The sequence below is a fragment of the Polypterus senegalus genome, chromosome 3 (genome assembly GCF_016835505.1).
Source record: "Polypterus senegalus isolate Bchr_013 chromosome 3, ASM1683550v1, whole genome shotgun sequence".
NCBI classification, from domain to species: Eukaryota; Metazoa; Chordata; class Cladistia; order Polypteriformes; family Polypteridae; genus Polypterus; species Polypterus senegalus.
In genome coordinates this window covers 126405211-126425607 of record NC_053156.1, presented here as the reverse complement: position 1 = coordinate 126425607, position 20397 = coordinate 126405211, and positions in this window count along the sequence as shown.

The window sequence follows — 20397 nt, the reverse complement described above, 5'->3', positions numbered from 1 at the left end:
TGAACTTTCTTATTCATGGCCCCATCTTCACGAAATTTGGTAGGCGGCTTCCCTGCGCTAACCGAAACCAATGTACATACTTATTTCGGTGGTATGACGCCACTGTCAGCAGCCATATTGAACTTTCCAACGTCACTAATTCTCCAACTTCCCGTTTAGGTAGAAGGCTGAAATTTGGTACTTATTTCGTTGGTATGATGCCACTGTTGGCCGCCATATTGAACTTTCCAACATCACTAATTCTCCAACTTCCCGTGTAGGTAGAAGGCTGACATTTGGCAGGCCCATTCCTTACAGCTTACTTACAACATTTAAGCAGGTTTCATTTCGAAATTCTACGCGTAACGGTCATAACGGTCAACAACGTCCGCCATGTTGAACTTTCTTATTTATGGCCCCATCCGAAATTTGGTATCCTTAACCGAAACTTATTTCGGTGGTAAATGTACATATTGCTTAGTCTTTGTTGGTAGTGCTCAGGTACCCATTTCCTTTATCATTCCAACCCCCATTACCATGTCTATTGCTTATTTCATGGCCCCATCTTCTGCACTAACCGACGTACTTATTTCGGTGGTATGATGCCACTGTCGACCGCCATATTGAACTTTTCTAAAGTCTTTGTTACTTACGGGCCCATCTTCAAGAAATTTGGTACACGGGTTCCCAACGCTAACTGAATCCTACTTACGTACATATATACGTCCATAGCCTGCAGCTCGGTCACCGTGTGAGGCGGCATTGGGTCCCCCATCCCAACGCCTCCCACGTTGTTGGCTGCCTGCCTATATAAGGCCGTCCGTCGCTCCAGTCTCTACATTCCTTTCCTTGCTTCGCCACGGGATTCACGTCTCCCTACTGATAACTACAGCCTTTTTGTTTAATCCATGGCTTCTCTGCTGTTTTATTGTTTGTTTATTACAATTATAGTTATTGTATAGGTATTTTACACTTACTTTACATTGCTCAGGTACCCATTTCCTTTATCATTCCAACCCCCATTACCATGTCTATCGAGATGATCACTATCAATCAAAGAACTATCACTTACCGAGTGGTTTTCATGCCCGGAGATACCACCTACCTTTTCCATTCTCTTTGCATTGATATCTGGAGGAACATTGTGTCTTATGTATTGAATGACTGGGACAGTACAGGAGATAATTACACTACACAGGAGCACTATAAGAGTGAAATGCTTAAGCCCTTCACCTATGCATCTGCATGTGAGTTGATGGCTGCCGCTGAATTGTTTGGTTGTCGCTTCCCTTGTACGTATCCTGTACAACTCTTACGTACTTCTCTGCCACTCCCGACTTCCTCATACAATACCAAAATTCTTCTCAAGGCACCCTGTCAAATGCTTTCTTAAAGGTCCACAAAGACGCAATGCAACTCCTTCTGGCCTTCTCTATAATTCTCCATCAACATCCTCAGAGCAAACATTGCATCTGTGGTGCTCTTTCTTGGCATGAAACCATACTTCTACTTACTAATCATCACCTCACTTCTTAACCTAGCTTCCACTACTCTTTCCCATAACTTCATGCTGTGGCTCATCAATTTTATCCTCTTGTAGTTACTACAACTCTGCACATCCCCCTTATTCCTAAATATCGGCACCAGTACACTTCTTCTCCACTCCTCAGGCATCCTCTCACTTTCCAAGATTCCATTAAACAATCTGGTTAAAAACTCCACTGCCATCTCTCCTAAACACCTCCTCTAAACACTTCATTCTAAAATAACTGCCTTTACCTATTTAAAATTTAGAGTGAGAATGGAATTATATACTTTGACAATTTTTTCTTTTTTCCTTTATATGCATTTAAAATTCATATAGAAATTTGTTTTGGGTTCTGCTTACTTTTTCTCTTGGCAAATTTCCCAGTAAGCATGTTGTTTATATTTTGCATATTGTTGTGGTAGTAGTTGTTACATTCTTTTGTTAGCCATTATTATTGTAAAGCACTTTGAACTTCTTTCATGTTTTAAAATGTGATATTCAAATAAAGGGTGTTTTTATTAGAATGTGAATTAGAAAAAAAAAATTCTCATTAATCCATCTGCCTATCCAACTATTTTTTGAACTCACTCACTGTAGTACAAGGTCACGAGGACTTGAAGCCTATGCTAGGACAGAAACCAGCCTGAGATGGGACAGTAGTCCATTATGGCGTAGTAATATTCGCATCAGTTGAATTCTGAGTCACCATTTAAATTAAAGCTGAAATAATAACAAAAAAAAAGTAAAAGTTAAAACCCTAGTGAAAAAATAAAAATAAAGTTAGAAACACAATATTCCTGCTATTTAATTTTCATTAGTTGTACCAAAAAATAGTTATTGTGAAACAGAATGTTTTACAAAGTACTCTATATTAATTTCAGCAGGCTGACATTTTGATTAACCTGATGGGAAGCCAAATTCATATCATGTCACATAGAAATTGAGTTTAATTGTATGGTTTGAACCCATGGTAGTTAACCATTAATAAATAAAATATATATTTGGAACAAAAATTAATAACCATAGGAAGCAGAGGATGGGGATAGGGATCGAACATTTTAGGAGAAATATCTCCAGTTTAGAGTACATACTCTTGAGTATTTAACAAATAAAGTAAAACTTTACAATATTGATTAACCAAGATGCATAATGATACTTTCTCCTACATCATCATTCCATTCAAAAATATTTAAAATTCAAGAAGCATATACCAAATCAAACAAACACAAACTATGTAACTGGTACCACATCTTGGATTGGTTCCTCCAATAGGAATGAAAAATCAAAAAAGAAACCTACTTAATACCTTTATGGGTTTTCATAGAAAACAATGAGAAAGAAAGAAAGAAATAAAATGGAGAAATATTCTTTTATCTCATGCTTCTAAGGGTTTTTTCCTCAGAAAAAATACCCTGATATTCTCACAAGGGTCTCATCTAGAGTCTCAAAAAAGACCTCAACAAAGTCACACAATGGGCTCAGATTTTTTAAGTAGTGTCTTGATATTTTTTGCAGTTTGAAATTATTTGCATTGTTTGCTCAGCAAATCACTTTACTACAAATACAAAATTATAGTCCTTGCTTCTGAATGATACTCTTAGTTGCTCTAATTATTATTGCTGTGCTCCAATTATATCATACCCATGTTGGAAGAAAAGGCATGCAGTGTGGCATAGTGGTTAAGATTTTATACTTCAAACCCTGAGCTTATAGGTTCAAATTCTATAACTAATATTATATTAGCAAGTCAGCAAGTCAGTTCATCTGTCTGTATTCCAACTGGAAAAACAAAAGAAATTGTACTGATCATAGTTTAAATGTTGTTAAGTCACCTTGCATAATTGCATCAGTCCAATAATAGGTTGAAAGAGATTAAAACAAGACTAGAAAGCGATCTCACAAAATACACAATGCTTTTCAAACCAAATTCTCAAGTTTATCTCCTTTCACCTCAATTATATCTCATGTCTCCTCTTTGTCTAAAATTACCTCTCATAAGGGAATTTCGGAAAAACACCTGAGACAAACTGGATTGTTAAATGAAACATAAATGAGATTCTTTTTTTAAAGTCTCGTGAGTCTTCAAAGATCAACCTTTGACCAGGAATTTTTTTCCATTGGGCTATATTGCAACCAGTGCTGCCAGGATTAAACAGGTTTGGAAACTAAGCTGAACTGTGGATGGAATTATAAAAAAGAATTTAATTCACTGTATATGTACTTGAGGCCAATTGTGAAAGAGATCAGCCTGATCCACAGTTATGACAAAGGAGGTGGACTAGATACAAAAAATAGTTGCACAAAGAGAGTGCTTTTGCAATTACTGACTCGGTCAGCTGTGCACTATATCTCTGTCACTGTCCTTACACTCTTTTTTTTTATTTATGAGTATTGAAGGACAATGGATTTTCCCATTAGCTGAGCAAGCTGCCAGAAAGTAATTCTCTTTTGACAAAGAGTCTTTCAATTTGGCAAATTAGTTGGGAATTACTCAAGTACTTATCTTTTCATTGGCTCTACCAATCTTACAATGTAGCCCACTTGTGTCAATACATAGATTAGCCTGCTGTCAGCATTCACTCTAAAAACCATTTTTAGACTGCAAAGCATCAGTAAAATACTTGCAAAGAATGCCGACATTACTCAGTGACTCACTATTGCTGATAAAATGCTACCACATTAAGCTGATGAATTCTCATGCCTGGGGAGATACAAGGTCTGAACAAATACTGCATAGTGTACAATAGTTTTGTGTTCTTAGGAGAGGTAATTTTGACTATCGACATCTATTCGGAAAGGACAACTTACACACGTGTCATTTCGTGACATAGGATGTATAGTATATTGGCAACATCTTAGGGCAGGCTTTAGATAGATAGATAGATAGATAGATAGATACTTTATTAATCCCAAACAGAATTAATCCCAAGGAGAAATTCATTTAATCCAGCAGCATCATACTGATACAAAAAAAAACATTAAATTAAAGAGTAATAAAAATGCATGTAAAAACAGACAATAACTTATAATAATAATGTTAGCATTTACTCCCCTGGGTGGAATTGAAGGTTCTCCACAACTTTGTGATTCAAAAACTAAACATAAAATAAGTGGATACATCACAATGCAATACAATACAAGGCTGTTGGAGACTAAATAATCTTTTGAAATCCTTGTGTCACAACTGTGTAAATACACAATTTCTTACTATAAGTTTAAACTAAATTCATAAAATGAAAATAGGTTACCCTGATGAAATGAATGGCTGATATTAAACCTGAAGCCACTGTAACTTTTGTGGTCAGAGCTAAACAGACCATGTATGAGGAATTAAATTTAAGTACCATGTATTTAGGGTATAGCGGGTTGGATAATGGATGGATGGATGGATGGATGGTGACTATCTGCACATTTTTTTCTTTTCTAAAGCAAACTGCTTTCAATGTAAATGTATATTTTCATTATACTAACAGCCAATAATTACATTACTGGTGGGCATTTATATTTAAAAATTAGGTTCTTATAGGAACAGTGAACTCTATGCAAACATAGGCAAATTTTACATTTCATGTTTCCAATGGTTTGAAGAACTTGAATTTATTTTGATTTAATTTGAATTTGATTTAACAGTTATGCAAACTTTTTTCTTAACATCATACTTCAGTTGGGATTAATTTTGAATAGAATTTGACAAAGTATTTGGTTGACAATAGCAATTCTCTCTGTTTATAGAAGGCTTTTTTTCTATCATTCTCTGTTATTGTTGCCCAGTTACACAAAACATGACAAGGGCCTATTAACAGCCTCATACGTTCCTAGGCAAAGTAGTGTGCTGGAGATCCTGTTTTGATTGCAAAACAGAAACATACATAGGCATCAGAAACATAGTGGGCGCCTAATGCTCCTGGGGCCCTCGGGCAGTGCCCATTGTGCTCATACATTAAGACAGCCCTTAGCATGACTCCTTCAGCTCCAAATACCCTAAATGGATCATATTTATTATCATTTTTTCTGACAGTCATTAACTGTGATCACTCCTGTGTACAGTTTTCCACTTCTCTGTTAGATCTTGTGAAGACATTGATTTGTGCTCTCAAGCAGTTAGTTTGATTGGGAAGTTAGTGTGAGCAAGCATGGGTGTGCCCGTTAGTCTGCTCTGTTGTAAACTGGTCTGGTTCAGGACTGACCTTTATTTTTTAGCGATTGCTGTGGAGTTGGGGCTGTTTGTTCTTGCAGTGCATCTAGAAGCACTGAATGATATCTAACAATAATAAAATAAATGTAAAGAAAAATAGAGGTTGGAATCATATCAAAATGGTTAGCATTCCTTCCCTTCAGCTATGTGGTATTTGGCCTAAATCCCAGCCAGGTCCTGTTTAAAGTTTGCATATTCTCCCCATGTCTGCAAGGGCTCTTCTCTGTGTTCTACTCCTGTTCTTTCCCAAATATTTAAGACATACAGATTAGTTACTAACTCAAAATTGGCAGCATGTCACTGATTGTGAGTCTGTGCATAACTATGCACTGTAAGTTGAGATCATTAAGAGCTGGTACCTTGTGCCTGGTGTTGGTGAGATTGACAAGAACCCTACAACCCTGAATTGGTGTAAGTGGGTTTAAAAAGGATGGATGGAATTCTTGTAGAGGTATCTTCAGTTCACCTGTATCTTATCCAAACCCCAATTTATTTTAGAACTTGTTTATTCTATTACATAGTTGAAGTCTGCTAAACTATAACCATGCAAATTGGTGTGAGTCAGTCCTAAGGCACCAAATCATCTCTGAGCGCTCACATTCTCATACAGAAGAAGAAAATCACAGGCGTAGGAAACCACAATATATAGAAAATAATTTTAAACACCAAGAAGGAAGCAGCAAGTATGAGAATTGAACCCAGATCCCTTCGCCTTAGAATTCTGCACCTCCATGCTGTTTGAGAAATAGAACATGATGACTATGCTATTAAGAATAGAATCCTTGAAGCTTATGATTTTTTTTGTTGTCCCTGACCTTCTTAAATTTTCCTGACATACACCAACCTTATCACTGCAGTAATAGCCTGCTTTAGTTTTGCAAACATGTGGATTAGCAGAACACAGCTTGCTACACTTCCCAGCCTCCATTCAGTCAGATGAAGGCATTGCCCTGCTGCAATCCTCACAGTCTGTGTTGAAGTGTTTATCTGGCGATGCATTTGTAAGGAATTATATAGGTATTGAAATATCGCAATTTGAAATACATACATTTCCGTGTCTACAACGATCTGTGTAATTATAAAATGACAGAGGAAATGCAAGCCAAGAAATGATGAACATATTTTTAAAAGAGGAAATGTTTTCATATGTTATAGTAATAACAACTTAATTGTGATGCGAAGTGTAGGAAATGTGAAGGCTGAAGCCCAAATATCCAAGAAACACCTTCACAAAAGGTGTAACAAAACAAGTATACTTTTATTCAATGATAAAACCAAAGAAAAAGAAATTGCTCAACTGACATTTTGCTGAAGCCCAACTATCTGTCTGTACAAAGTGTGGTGATTATTTCTTGTAAAAAATAATACGTCACAAAACAAAGTTTTGGGGACCGTCCCCAATATATTGTCGTGCAGACAATAAAGAAAAAAAGTGATTAAAAGTCTTCCTTAGTACAATGAACATTTTACTCAGAGAAAATGGTGGATTTATAACAAAATGGATGACGGGACAGGAAATCGTTGGCAGGAAGTGACGTTGCAGCAGGAACCGGGGCCAATGACATCATGATGCAGCGGAAGTGATGTGATTTGATGGAGCCGGAAGTGACATCATCAAGGTTGGCTGGAAGTGACATCATTGCGGCCATTTTGGAAACCAGAAGTTGCAGGAATTATTTTTCTTCAGGTTTTCTGTTAATGAAAAGAAGTTTAGGTAAGTACCACGTGATGACTCTCTATCTTGCGATATTTCACTCACCTTTATGCTCTTTGACTGCCTCCTAATCGCACATGTGTGACATGATCCCCCCCTCAGCCCAGACCCATCAGGTTGAGCGACCTGCATCGAGAGGTCATGGACATGAGAGAGAGCATCTGCGTTGGCCTGCAAGGAACCTTTACGATAAATGACACTAAAACGATAAGGCCGAAGATCCAAGAACCATGTAGTGATGCGAGGGTTAGACTCACGGTGAAGGGACATCCGCTGTAAAGTGGCATGATCTGTCACCAGAGTAAACTCACGTCCCAATAGGTAGTACCTTAAAGATGTGATAGCCCACTTGATCGCCAAGGCTTCTTGCTCCACCACAGCATACTTGGTCTCTCATTCCAGCGGTTTCCGGCTAAGGTACATAACGGGGTGTTCAGCACCGTCGATGCCCTGTTTCAGCACAGCACCCAATCCTGTGGCCGATGCGTCGGTCTGGAGAATGAAAGGAAAAGAAAAATCAGGAGATCTCAACACAGGTGCTGACATAAGGGCCAATTTTAAGTCACTGAATGCTTTATCAACCAAATCATCCCATACCACTTTTAAAGTGCTTGTTTCTTTGTTAAATTAGATAAGGGCGTAGCAATTTCGGAGAAATGCGGTACAAAACGGCGATAGTAGCCTACCAATCCCAAAAATGCTTGTACCTGCCACTTATTTATCGGACGGGGCCAATTCATCATAGCATCAATGTTATTACATTGTGGCTTAACAACACCCCCTCCTACTAGGTAGCCTAAATATTTGGCTTCTCTTAATCCAAAAAAACATTTCTTTGGATTAATACGAAGCCCTGCTGATGCTAGTGTGGAGAGTATTGTTTTAACCTGCCATACATGGTCCTTCCACGTGCTGGAATAAATGAGTACATCATCCAGATAGGCGGCACTATATAAATTGTGAGGCCATAGCAATGTGTCTACCAGTAGTTGAAAAGTAGCTGGTGCCCTCTGCAAGCCAAAAGGAAGGACCCTGTACTGCCAATGTCCACTGGGTGTACTAAAAGCGGTTTTCTCTTTAGCGGAGTCCGTTAAGGGATTTTGCCAATACCCTTTCGTCATGTCAAGAGTAGTGAGGAATTGAGCGTTCCCTAACCGATCAAGTAAATCATCTACTTGTTGAATGGGATACGCATCAAATTTAGAGACCTGATTAAGTCGCCGGAAGTCTGTGCAAAACCTCCACAACCCATCAGACAAGACAATTGGACTAGACCAAGGGCTGTAGCTTTCTTCAATAACCCCTAATTCCAGCATTCGTCTAATTTCCAACTCCACTTCTGCTTTCTTTGCCTCCGGGAGCCTATAGGGTCTCTCTCTAACAATCACCCCAGGGTTAGTAATAATGTCATGAACAATCAACGCAGTACGTCCAGGTATTTCATCCACAATGTTGGGGACAGACAAGATATCCAATTAGAGATCTTGTCGTTGTTCAGATGTCAAATCGGGACCAAAATTAAGGCAGGCACATGACCTAAAAAGAGAATGAGGCTGGCCGGAGGAGGGATCAAGTTCCCTGTCCTTCCACGGTTTCAGCAGATTAATATGATATACTCAATAGAGTATAGAGACAATTAGGTTGTTTAACCAAATAATCAATGAGTCCTTTTCTTTCCTTTATTTCATAAGGGCCTTGCCAATGGGTTAATAATTTTGAATGGGAAGTTGGGACGAGTACCATTACACAATCACCCGGGACGAATTCCCGAATGGTGGTGTTCCAGTTATAATAACGGGACTGCACTGCTTGTGCTTTTTCCAAATTCTCTTTTAGAATGGGTCTAATTTTCTCTAGTCTATCGCGTAATTGCGCAATATATTTAAGAATATTTTAAGTAGGGAGGACCTCCTCTTCCCATCCCTTTTTTAGCATATCCAAACGTCCTCTGGGATGTCTTCCATATAATAGTTCAAAATGAGAGAAACCTATAGAGGTCTGAGGGATTTCCCGATAAGCAAAAAAAACGAGAGGAAGTAACTGATCCTAGTTTCTTCCATCCTCATTAACTACCTTACATAACATCTGCTTCAAAATTTGATTAAAACATTCTACAAACCCATCAGTTTGGGGATGATAGACAGACGTTTTCAGATGTTTTATGCAGAGTAATTTGGCTACTTCCCTGAACGTCTCCGAAGTGAAAGGAGTCCCTTGGTCTGTTAAAATCTCTTTGGGGATGCCAACACGAGCGAATATCCCTACCAATTCCCGTGCAATATTTTTAGTATTAGCTTATTAGCTGAGCTCAACAGAACAGCTTCTGGAAAGCAAGTGGCATAATCAACTAGTACTAAAATATATTTAAATCCTTTTAACAAGGGTTCTAGGGGTTCTATAAGATCGATCCCAACTCATTCAAATGGAATATCAATAAGGGAAAGGATTTTAAGGAATTTTAAGGAATCATCGTTCCATTGATCTCTTTTAAAAGATGAAGGTGTTAATAGGGATTGGGTAGATAAATTATGAATTGGGTCCTGCGCGACCTCAGTGGGAGGGGCCTCTGTCCCTACGTCCTCCACGTTAACTGTACTAGCTCCTGCAGAGGACGATAGGACATCGATTTCTTCGCATTGGGTGTGGAGGCAGTCAGAGCAGTATTCTCCATTAATAAGCCTAAATATTTCTTAGGTACAGCTGCATCTTTACCGCTGGTAATTTTATTCCTATCTCTACCAAGTATGACTGGAAAAGGGGGATCCGGTAATACAGCCATGGCCATACTTGTCAGGTTATGATTTACTGATACCACACATCTAGCTGTTTTATAATACCAGATATCCCCATGAATACATTTAAGACTAGTTTTTATCTTAGTCCACTGTTGCGGTAAAACGAAATGGGCAGCAACAATGGAAATGTTACTCCCAGAATCGAACATTTCCCTTACCTTTCTGCCATTTATAATAACTGCACCTGTATATGGAAGAAATAAAGGGTTAGTCACCGTGGCACAATACCTTTCTCCCTTCACTAATGAGCAATCCATGGGCTCGTAGGAGCAGTTAGGGGACAGATGTCCAATCTCCCCACACTTGAAACAGCAGGGAAGATTAACTGGTCTGTCCAGTCTACGAGTTCGGGAGCTTGTCGGGTGGGCTCAGGAGCTGCCCCATGTGCCTGTTAGGTTTGTCGTTCTGATCACCCTGATTTACAAGCCGCCCAATGGTGCTCCGCGATTTTAATCAAGGTGTCCATATTATTGAAATTATGTTTCCGGACTTGCTGGGTAATATGTTCAGGGAGGGCATGTACAAAAGTCTCACACGCTAAAAGCTTGGCCATTTTGTGAGAGCTATTGATGTCTGGCCATAGCCAGCGACAAACTTTTCCCCAAGCCTCAAAGCCCTGGGTTCTCAGTGGCCTCTCAGGGTCGAACTGCCACTCCCTACATTCTCTCACCTGCTGCTCCGGAGATACGCTGTAGCGCTTGAACACCTCCAACTTTAGAGCGTCATAATCAGCAGCCTGCTCCTCAGTTAAATCATAGTAGGTTCTCTGCGCCATTCCCTTCAGGTTGGAAAACTGTTGGTATGCCCACTCCGATCTCGGCCATGCGTTCCACTCAAAAATCAAAAAATAGGTTTCAATGTCATCTGATTCTGTCAGAGTAGTCAATGCAATAGGCTGTGACCGAGCAAACTCTGTCCGTACCCCTGCAGCAGCACGAGCCTCCACTTCGGCTAATTCGGTCTCGTACCCCCCATTTGAATTTTCAAGGTTTGCAGATCGCCCATGATGGTGTTTAGAATGGTATTCAGGTCCTGTTCCTCCGACATCTTGATAATAAAGACGAACTAAATCCTGCCGGCTACGCCAATTGTGGTGATTATTTCTTGTAAAAAATAATACGTCACAAGGCAAACAAAGTTTTGGGGACCGTCCCCATATATTGTCGTGCAGAAAAAAGTGATTCAAAGTCTTCCTTAGTACAATGAACATTTTACTCAGAGAAAATGGTGGATTTATAACAAAATGGATGATGGGACAGGAAATGGTTGGCAGGAAGTGACGTTGCAGCAGGAACCGGAACCAACGTCATCATGATGCGGCGGAAGTGATGTGATTTGATGGAGCCGGACGTGACGTCATCAAGGTTGGCCGGAAGTGATGTCATCGCGGCCATTTTGGAAACCAGAAGTTGTGGGAATTATTTTTCTTCAGGTTTTCTGTTAATGAAAAGACGTTTAGGTAAGTACCACGTGATGACCCTCTATGTCGTGATATTTCACTTACCTTTAGGCTTTTTGACTGCCTCCTAATCGCACATGTGTGACAAAAGTAAAAGACAAAGATGTGTGTTTGTGCATTTCATTTTCAACCAGTTGTCACAGTGCTCTGTCACGGCATATTAAAATCCCACATCATCTCTGCTATTAGTCCTTTGAGTAGTGAGCTGCTGTTATTATTATTATCACTTAATAAAAACATACATTTGATGTGAGTCTGTAACATCCTTTGTAAATTTATGGTGCTTGTGAAAGATGTTACTTTTTCCTCACACAAGGACATTCACATCAACTTGTCTTTTTTATCCAGTTTTAATCTTGGATTTTTGCATAAAAAAATCGTTCAAATGACATGTTGATGTGAACTCCCATATGTGAGGAAAAGTAATATCCATCATAGATACTGTAGTGTCTGTTTGCTCAACCATGACACCAAGAAGAAATGATTGAGGTATTTTTGTGTGTCTGCTTTTATCCCTTCAGCACTAACTTTTACAGGTACCATAAATTTACATAGGATATTACAGACTAACATCAAATGTAAGTTTTATTATATAATTGTAACAATAATAGCAGCTCACTACTTTAATGGATAAATGCAGGGATTATTGCAGGATTTTAACCAATTATCTTGAGACTGCTAAATGCTAGCTTATCCACTGGACCATCTGAGCAGATCTGTGACAGAGCACCGTTACCACTGTGACAAGTGGTTAAAAATGAAATGCACACATGTATGCAAATGTCTTTTATTTTGTACCGACTGATAGTTGTGCTTCAGCAACTTGCAAATTGAGTAATTTATTTTTTTTTCGGTTTTACTCCTGAATGAAGCTGTGTTCTGCTAATCCACACACCTGCAAAAAGAAAAGCGGCCTATTAGCACAGTGATAAGGGGTCACAAGCTCCTTAAGGAGGTCAGGGACAACAAAAAAATCGTAAGCTTCAGGGATTCTAGTGTTAAAGAGAACAGGAACCTGAAACTGACAATTTCAAATCCTCTGTTTCAGGGGTGCTACACAAATACCCTGGCTCATTTGTCTTTTCCTTTAACATATTCATTTTGTCAACTTTTAAGTTTTATTTGCAGTTTCAGATGTTTTGCACTTTTTATTATTCAATACTGTATTGTTTATTGATTGTTTTGTAGTTCTGTATTATGTTAATGATGAATTTATTTGTCCTTTAGATTATACACTCTGTTGCCTTTACGGTTAAAGGGGTGGGTCCCAACAAGTCTTTTTGAATATAATACATACCCCTACGGTATTTTAGTTTCCAAAGGTCCTGTTATCTAAAGATTTATCTAAAGATAACAGGAACAATCAACAAAATCTAGAACATGGAATTAGAAAGTGTTGCCCCCTGTTGTCAATGCATTTAGCAATGGTTTTGAACCCCAAGATATTTGTCTTCAGTAATAGTCAGAGATAAAATGGATTTAAAAGGAGAGATTACAACAAAATGTTTGTCTCCCTCTCTTTACTGATGATAAAGGTGCTCAATATCAAGGATCCAAACTCACAATTGCCATTCTTTTAAACCTATTACATGAATTTTCTAGAATTTCAGGATTCAATATTAACTTCAATAAAAGCATACCTTTTCCAGTGAATTGTCTTGCATGTCAAACCAAACTAAAACACATTTTGTAGATTGTTTTCAAACAGTTCAAATAACTAGGAGTTACTGTATAGTTAAAAAAATTAAAATAAATTCAAATTTGATTTTTACAATATGCCAAAAGGCATCATATAACATGTTAATAGACAGTGTCACACGTGTGTTCTTGGGGAGCAACCTAAGGGTGTAGGTGAGTGTAATTTACTGCCAAGACATGAGAAGGTACTGTCTAATAATGCTCTCACTTTTCCCTCCCCCTTTGCAGAAAGGAAGATTGACACCTCTCCCACTCTGATGTCACTTCTAGGGTCAGACCACCGGGACCCACCTCTTCCTCCAAGAATTCCACATAAGAGGAAACAACGGCATCTTGAACAATCCAAGATTTAATGAAGTCTCATCATTGCACTTTACTTTCACATGTTTTATTTTATGCCTTTTTGCATACCGCAATATACCTGGGTTGCCCTAGACCAGTGGTGGCGAACCTATGACACGCGTGCCAAAGGGGGCACTCAGAGCCCTCTCAGTGGGCACGCGCGCCGTCGCCCGAGCACAGAGTTCGTTACTATAAAGCCAGAGGAATGCGGGGCCGGGCTGCTCCTCTCACCGCTCCCCCTCTTCACGCGCGCCAGAGGACTTTTCTCACATCACCCGCCCCTCTGCCCAGCAGCCCAATGGGAGCACTTCCTCCCTCTCCTGTCTGGGGTAAGGCGGGCGGCACATATGCTGCTTGAGGGTGCGGCACGGACTGCAGCCTTTTGAGTCTGTGATTCCCGTGGTGGGGTTGGAGGGGATGTGGTATAGCGGGTCCACAGCTCAAAATTGAAAAGGCCAGTTTTAACAGATAATTGCGACTCAGCGGCTTAAAAGGGTTATGGTAGAGTGGCCGGAGCGGTTTCCAGGAGCTTTGTGATGCGGGCAGTCCTCGCTTAAGCGCACAGGTGAGGAGTCGTCCGCATCTGTAATTATTGCCGGGAGTTGCTAATCACCACACCTGATCCACGATCCCGTAATATATAATGGAAGCTTTGGGGGCGGAGCTTAATAGGGAAGACCTGCGTGAAACACTTGAGAGGATCGAAGGGATGACAAAGGACAGCACAGTTAGTTATGAAAATGAAATCCTTAAAGTGTGGAATTCTCTGCCAAATAATCTTAAGTCAATGAAGGCACTTGAGATTGCTTTCCTTACTTTGTTTGGAACATCTTATGCTTGTGCGCAGCTGTTTTCAGCTTTGAATTAAATCAAATCTGACACCAGAAACAGACTAACAGATGACCTGAGTGCTGCATGTGTTGCTCTCAAGCTTACAAAGTATGAGCCAAGGTTAGACAAATTATCAGCATGCATACAACAGCAAAAAGCACATTAATTGTTCAAAAGCATACCGAATGCAAACTTTTACCTTTCAACAAAAAGTTGTTTGTATCATTGAAAGCTCTGTTATTATGTTTTTCTTTTAAGACAAAAGATGTTAATGTATGAGTTGCTTTTCTAAACTAAAAGCTCAGTAGATAGATACACAGACAGCGCATCAGTATTGGCAGTTCAGTCCAATTTATCATCCAGCTGCACTCCCAGGTATTTATAGGTCTGTACCCTCTGCACACAGTCACCTCTGATGATCACGGGGTCCATGAGGGGCCTGGGCCTCCTAAAATCCACCACCAGCTCCTTGGTTATGCTGGTGTTCAGTTTTAGGTGGTATTCAGGTTAAATTGCCATGTTGGCACTTTGCGATAAATAAGTGGGTTTTGGATTGCAGTTTGGGCACTTGGTTTCTAAATGGTTCGCCATCACTGCCCTAGACCCTTTATCTTGTCCCTTTTGTCTCTTTAAAACAGTTGTCTCTTACTCTAATTTTAGCTGGCATAATTAATACTGTTAAAATGAATATCCTCCCAAAATGTGTATAATGTTGTTATATACATATTAACAAACTCATTTTACAAAGTTATTAAAACTATAATTTCATTTAAAATGCAAAAAGGCCTTTGTATTAAAAATATGTCTCTGCAAAGTTGAAAAGAGAGGTTGGGATGGCATTACCTTACATCCAGTTTTACCATTGGTTTGCAAATATTTATACTTTCATATTAAGTACAGAATCAGAAGGCAATGAAACCACACCAGTTTGTTTATCCATGGAAAGGAATCTACCTTAAACTACTGTCACTGTTGTCAACCTGGTTGATTTTATTGTGGCTATGACTAAGATGCTGTGGATGACTGGAAGTCACAGGAAAGGCTCACTGAGATTATGTCAATGAAGACTGAAAACTACTGAAAAAGTTGTGTAGTGTAATCAGGGCTTTACTCAACTGGAAAAATTCTAACCCTTCCTCCATAACCCAATGGGAAATCAATTCTATATTATCTAAAACTCCAAAAAATAACATTTCCTTTATAAGAAATTCTCTAAAGCTGTGTCAGAAATTTCTAAAATAAGCCTCATGAAACCCTGCCTAATATTTTTAATTTGTTTCAAAAATGTGCATGACAAAAAAAATCCTTTAATAATGCAATAATCAAACATTTGAAAGATCAATGTCTGATCAGAAATAATATCAATTCCATATATCCTATACTAGCAAAATACCCGCACTTCGCAGCGACGAAGTACTGCCTTAAAATTTTTATTAAGAAGAAAATTAAACCTTTTTAAACTGAGGGAAAATATACCAATAATTATTTGTTTAGGATCTCTTTGTATACCACATTGTCAGTTCGGCCTTCCGGTTGTAATATGACCACGTTGTGCACTGAGCTTACTCTTGAACATGCAATGTACAGTTGGCCATGTGAAAAGTAATCTTGTCTGAAATCTTACAGCTTGGATTGCTGCTGTCATAATCGGTTTGAGCTTCATGGTTTGTTTCAATTACGACAGTATTTGCAGGAATTGTGTTGAAGTGACATTCGACATCTATCAAGTGTTGTAAACATACAATCGGTTTCATTGATAACTTCACATCCAGCTTTTGAGAGTTTAAGCATTCATAAACATCAAAGTGTCCACTACTGAAATCGTCACCTGTGAATTCAAGATATTTAAGAGGCATTGGCGGTTGACGAAAGGTGTAAAATATTTGGCCATTTCGGTACACTTGAAAGCGACAACCGAACAATTCAGCGGCAGCCATCAACTCACATGCAGAACCATAGGTGAAGGGCTTAAGCTAAGTATTTCACTCTTATAGTGCTCCTGTGTAGTATAATTATCTCCTGTACCGTCATCAGTGCACACCTTGAACCTGTCCCAGTCGTTCAATACATAAGACACAATGTTCCTCCGGATATTAAGAGTGAGCCTGATATGGCCGTGCAATATGTAACACAGAGAATGGAAAAGGCAGGCACCATCTTCGGGCATGGAAACCACTCGGTAAGTGACAGTTCTTTCATCGATGGTGATCACCTCAGTAGATATGTTAATTGGAGTACACTTGGAATGATAAAGGAAATGGGTACCTGAACAATGTAAAGTAAGTCTAAAATACCTACACAATAACTATAATCGTAATAAACGAACAATAAAACAGTGGAGAAGCCGTGGATTAAATAAAATGACTGTTGTTATCAGCAGGGAGACGTGAATTCCGTGGCGAAGCAAGGAAGGGAATGTAGAGACTGGAGCGACGGACGGCCTTATATAGGCAGGCAGCCAACAACGTGGGAGGCGTTGGGATGGGGGACCCAATGCCGCCTCACACGGTGACTGAGCTGCAGGCTATGGATGTATATATGTACGTAAGTAGGACTCAGTTAGCGTTGGGAACCCGTGTAGCAAATTTCTTAAAGATGGGCCCATAAGTAACAGACCGTTGAAATGTTCAATATGGCGGCTGACAGTGGCATCATACCACCAAAATAAGTGCATACGTTAGTTTCGGTTAGCGCAGGGAAACCGCCTACCAAATTTCGTGAAGATAGGGCCATAAATAAGAAAGTTCAACATGGCAGACGCTGTCGACCGTTATGACCGTTACGCGTAGAATTTCAAAATGAAACCTGCTTAACTGTTGTAAGTAAGCTGTAAGAAATGAGCCTGCCAAATTTCAGCCTTCTACCTACATGGGAAGTTGGAGAATTAGTGACGTTGGAAAGTTCAATATGGCGGCCGACAGTGGCGTCATACCTCCGAAATAAGTATGTACATTGGTTTCGGTTAGCGCAGGGAAGCCACCTACCAGATTTCGTGAAGATGGTGCCATAAATAAGAAAGTTCAACATGGCGGATGTTGTCGACCGTTATGACTGTTACGTGTAGAATTTCGAAATGAAACCTGCTTAACTTTTGTAAGTAAGATGTAAGGAATAAGCCTGCCAAATTTCAGCCTTCTACCTACACGGGAAGTTGGAGAATTAGTGACGTTGGAAAGTTCAATATGGCGGCCGACAGTGGCGTCATACCTCCGAAATAAGTATGTACATTGGTTTCGGTTAGCGCAGGGAAGCCACCTACCAGATTTCGTGAAGATGGTGCCATAAATAAGAAAGTTCAACATGGCGGATGTTGTCGACCGTTATGACTGTTACGTGTAGAATTTCGAAATGAAACCTGCTTAACTTTTGTAAGTAAGATGTAAGGAATAAGCCTGCCAAATTTCAGCTTTCTACCTACATGGGAAGTTGGAGAATTAGTGATGAGTGAGTGAGTCAGTGAGTGAGGGCTTTGCCTTTTATTAGTATAGATCACAGAAACAAGGCTTATAATCATATACCACACTAAAAGTCCCACCCACACCCAAAACAGAGAACTAACTAGAAATAAAAAAGGCCCATTATGTTATACAACCTTGGATTAATTAAAACAATAAGAGGTTAGCAGAAACACTGGCAGGAGCTCAGCAGACTTAATTTAGAATAGCATTAATGAACACTTGCAAATTCTGAAGAAGCTCTGCGCAGTTTCACTCAAAGAAAATTTTTTTGATGATTTTTTCTTGTTTTAGATAATAATATATCATTTTCCCATTGAGTTAGGAGGGTGCATTAGGTTCCCCGAACTAAGCAAAATTAGTTGATATGCTAACAGTGTATTACTGGAATTAATGGTCAGTTTTTCACCAGATAGTCTAAGCTCATCTGAATTAACTACAAGCATTGATGTAAGAGGAACTGGAATGATTATAAATCCTACAATATTTGACAAATAAATGTAAAAATTGCTCTTAACGTAGTTTTAATTTTCAACAATCCAAAATGATATGCCTGAGAGAGACCAGAGCTTCCTATCATCATTCACAGTTGGGGACCAATCTCAAATATACTATACTAGCCAACCTGCGGCGTACCATACACCGCATAATCAGGCCGGTTTTTTAATGATTTTTAAGCACAGGGAGAAAATTAACATTTGAAAAATCAGTAATGTAATAAATCAGCAAGAAAAGCAACATTGTAACAATGCACGGAACAAACCAACACACAATTGTCCGTGACTGAAAACTGGCGGACCGCCATCGTGCCCTGCCTGCTTATGTGCCCACCTCCAACTCGTCACTTGAGTCGTTGTCGTCTTTACACAGTCTAGATGTACCTGTGACTCACGTAGACTTTTCATTGATCTGTTCGGTTTTGGCTGCTTTTCTATATATAATCCACCAAGACACCCGACCACGGTAGTAGCACAAATTGCTGTATGTAGCGTGTAAAACAGTTTGCTATGGTGCATGCGGTTGTGCGTCGTAACCGAAAACTCGGTTTTTAAAGACTGCTTACTTCATTGTGTTTTAACCTCAGTTGTAAAGGATTGTTTTAAGGATCCCATGGGATATCCCCGTTTTACACGCTGCATATGGCGATTCACCTCCGCGAGAAACATGCCTCTATGAACAGTCAATGTGGCTCGGAGTTGCATGTGGCCTCTACGACAGACGAATATAAATGATGCTGTTTTTTCTGTGTCGTCGCGTCCGAGTTGGTGGGCGTAGCTCTGCGAGTTGTTGACGTATCCAATGGTCTTGGAGTTGGTGGGCGTGGCTTCCTTCGTGCGCCATAGGTGTCTTACTTGTCGGCGGCTTAGTGAATCCACGCCCCTTCCGGCATGCTTTCCATGGGTGTCTTGCCTTAGTGAATTATTTATATAGATATTAGATCAGTTCAATTTGAAGTGGTGTCTCTGTTGCACAATTTTCAGCTGAATTACTGCATGTTTAACACAAGTTGATTAGGAATGAACATTGTGAACTATCAAATTGCACTCCTTGCCCAAGATATTGATAGAGAGATCTGCTTTCTGGCATTGCCAAAGGTAGTAATATGTGAGGAATTGTTGGTGAGGCCATCAGGGGCACTTTCCTTGTGGTCTGTGTATGGATCCCAATGCCCCAGTACAGTGACAGGGACACTTAAAATTTAAAATTGGAAATGTCTTTTGGATGACATATAAAACTTAGATCCTGACTCTCTATGATCTTAAAGGATCCCTAAGCATCTTTCAAAAAGAGGTCCTGGCAAAATTGTCCACCACAGCCTAGTCATTCCTTATCTCTAATTATGTAACTATCTTTCTCACTTCTTCACCATCTAATAGTTATTACATAGTGAGTATACTGGTGTAAGAATGGCTGCATTCATCAATGTGCAGATGATACACATTGATGGTGTCTGAAGTGTCTCTACATTGTTTTTGAAAAGAGCTTTCAGTAGGTTACAAAAGTGATATTGTATTATTATTATTATTATTATTATTATTATTATTATTATTATTATTATTATTATTATTATGTCTGCAAATGCTGCCAATATTGGATTCCTTTCTTTTTGTTTTGGAAGTTTCAGTGTGCAGTGCATGAGGAACTACAGCACCTCTTTTCATGTTCTCTGCTCACATACACCAACAGGGTAGGGAATGTTGAGTTTTAGCTTTAAACATTAATGTTTGGTAAGTTGAATTGACTGTATATCTGGCTAAATTAAATAATAAGCTTAATAAAACTAAAAAAGTATTTTTGCATTAATTTTATAATGAGATAATTGAAGACTGGCTGACCTGCATTATAGCAAGAAGAATTCTAATGAAAGAGGTCACAGTACTAACTATGCATGATTTAAAAT